This window comes from Benincasa hispida, chromosome 4, assembly GCF_009727055.1.
Source record: "Benincasa hispida cultivar B227 chromosome 4, ASM972705v1, whole genome shotgun sequence".
Classification (NCBI taxonomy): domain Eukaryota; kingdom Viridiplantae; phylum Streptophyta; class Magnoliopsida; order Cucurbitales; family Cucurbitaceae; genus Benincasa; species Benincasa hispida.
Window position 1 is genome coordinate 28,496,283 of NC_052352.1, and position 3,455 is coordinate 28,499,737.

A 3,455-nucleotide genomic window follows, 5' to 3' on the forward strand; every position below is an offset into this window, starting at 1 on the left:
GGTGCTGGGTTTGGGAGATCAAGAGGATATCGAGCAAGTTCGTCTGTAGAGAGGAAACATGAAGATATAGATCTTCAAGGGTATGTATTGCTTAATCTCTTCCTCTCTAATCGCACAGTAGAAACATGCTTAGATTTTATTTATCCTATGTTTCCGTAGCCTCTAAATTATTATTGCTCTATAAAAAGAAAATTAGAGACCGATGAATTCGTTTTCTTTCGTTTTGAGCATTCAAATTCCCTTCACATGGAACATGTGACTTATCTTCTAATAAAAATCTTCCAACAATATTATATGAAGACAACACAACTTGCATAGCCTAAATCAAATGAGGATATATTAAAGGAGATAAAATAAAGTATATTTCACCAAAACTTTTCTATACTCATGATTTTAAAGAAAATGGGACATCACTGTACAACAAATTTGTTCGAAGGATAATATGGCAGACTTATTTACAAAATCATTACCAATCGTAACTTTTGAAAAATTAGTGCACATCATTGGAATGCGGTGACTCAGAGATCTTAAGTGATATTTTCATGAGGGGCATCAAATATATTGTTAAATTATATGAAATATGTACACTCCCATTGAAGTTATATCTGTCTCTTATACACATCTAGATGTGTATAAGAGACAGTATATATATATATATATTGGGCATCTAAGGGGGATCTTATTATAAATATTATGAATTGTGTAATATAGATGCCCATGCTTAGTGTGCATTGGCCATGTGTCATACTTCTATTACCCCATATGTTGTCCATGTGTCTCAAGATTACACATCATTAATACCATGTAATCTACCTCCTACTTGTCAATTTGCCTATAAATAGTGATATTTGGTAGATCATGAAAAATACACATTGGTGACAATAAAAAAAAAAAGAGAGAGAGAGAGAGAGAGAATTTCATATATTTTCCTATTGGGGGATTTTTAAATATAAAAAACTGGGCCAAAGTGTTTACAATTTGTAGCAAAAAAAACCTAATGAAAGTTGCAGCCCAACCAAAGCCCAAAAATGGTGTGAAATACCAAAACAGCCCAGCCTGATTTTTCCCTCCAACATTTCATCTCCCTCTTCAACCGATTAACTGTTCATCTCCTCTCTCGCCCGACTTTGATCATTCTTCTTCTTCTTCTTCTTCTTCATCATGCTGCTTCACGTCGACTTAGTTCTTTTCCATCATGCTGCTTCACGACGCTTCTTCGATCGAAGTTGATTCATCTTCCCCAACATTTTTCAATTTAGGTCCTTTTCTTCAATCGACTTGGTTCACTGTTTTATTTCTTTATTTACGTCCTTTTTTCGTCTACTATCTTGGTCCTTTTCTTCTTCTTCTTAATCCTTCTATTGCTTCTTCTACTACTACATCAACATCAAAAGGTATAACTCTTTTCTTTCATGATTATAGTTATTAAGTTTGATCATCAAATAAACAAAAGAACACAAAAACTCAAAAGGGAGAACAAGAGAAACTAAAACTAAAGGTATAAACAAACTATGATAGACATTGATAGTGGTATATCACTGTCTATCAGTGATATGAACATTTTCTCATATATTTTATGTTGTCTATCATTCATACCACTACCAATGTATATACATTATGTTTCAGATACGTTTAGTTGGTGCCACTTACAGTTGGTGTTTTGATATTTCTTTTGTAGATAGTATTTTTATCATTCATAGGCTACTTATAACTGTCATGCTTTAGTATATAAAAAGACAATAGTCAGTGATAGAATTCAGATTTCTATAAGTGTCTATTGATGATAAACAATAATGGACTTCCATCATTGTCTATAGATGATAGACAATTATAGACACTATCACTATTTTATCACATTTCATGGTATGCAATAGACAGTGATGGAAGTATATCAGTGTCTATCATTGATAGACAGTAATAGAAATCTGACTTCTATAACTGTCTATCGTTGATAGAAGATAACATTATGCATCTCATTAGATGTAATACAAATTATTAAAAACCAATTAGATGATAGGAATTTAAACACTTTTAGAAATGGTCCTTTCGGATACTTTCTAAATATAAAAATTGAGAAAATGCCCACAAGATTCATAAACTACCTTCTAAGAAGACAGTCCATCACAAATAAGCCAAATGTATTGGCTTTTAACTTCAATGGGCATATAGTAGAGTTTGGATTGAAAGAGTTTTGTTTAATCACAAGTTTAAGTGGTACTCAACTACCATCAATAGATTTAGAAAAAAAAAGAGCAAATTTCTGAACTTAGAAAAATAGTCTTTAAGAATGATGATTCGATTGATAGAAAGGACATTGAGAAAAGCTTTAAGTTCCTACATGATTCTGAAAGTGATAGTGTCAAGGTTAAGTTGGCAAACTTCCTTCTCCTAGAGTCCTTTTTAATCCCAAGGCAAGGACACAATGTTGTTAATTGGAAACATGTTGACATACTGGACAATGAAGAAGAATTTAAAACCTATCTGCGGGGACTATTTTCATATAACTTCTCATATCAATTTTTCAAAAAGGCTTCTTCTACTGAAAAGGATTCTGTATGCCTTCAAGGTCTCCCTTTGGCAATAGTTTATTGGACATTTGAAATAATACCAAAAATTTCAACAATAGATATTGGATTTGGAAGAAAAATTTGCAATCAAAGTCCAAGAATAATATCATGGGAGTGCTTCTAACCTAATCATTGGAGAAATCTTGAAGAGAATATCTTTCAAAGAAATGATGTAAGTATTTTCTATAACTTCATAGCCTCGTTTTTTTTACTTGCAATGGTTTTAAACAAAAAATAGATAATAGTCTATCACTCATAGATAATGATAGACTTTTATCACTGTCTATCAACAAAAACAGTGATAGATATATATCATAAAAAAACTTATTAATGTTTTCCTGTTTTTGATCTAATGATTTAACATGTGTTTAAACTTGTAGTTTTATGTAATTCCACTAGTTCCAACAGAAGAAGAATCACAATAACCACTATCAAATATTTGATAGATTTGGAAGAAAAGGAGAAGGAAAAGATAGAAAGAAAAAGAAAAAAAGAAGAAGAAATAAATGAAGGAAGAGATTTAATTAGGGAAAAAATGAGCTAATGGAGGAAATAGAAGAACTGACGAATAGCCAACAGAGGGTAGAAAAAGAGCAAAAAAGTTTGAAATAAGGCCAAGAAGAGATCATCATAATGTTAAAAACCATCATAGAAAGATTGAATGATAGACTTCCAATTGAAAAGTTTTCACAAGAAGAACAAGAAAAAGAGGTTGAGGAGACCATAGAAAAAAAAAACAAAGCTCCTTCTTGTAGCTTACAAATTCTTGAAAGAAATTATGAAATTAACAAAATGGTGAATTATGCTGTAAATTATGTAGCTCAGGTAAGTCTTTTGCAATGTGTTATTTTATTTTTAAATGTAAACATACATTTACTAACTAAACTA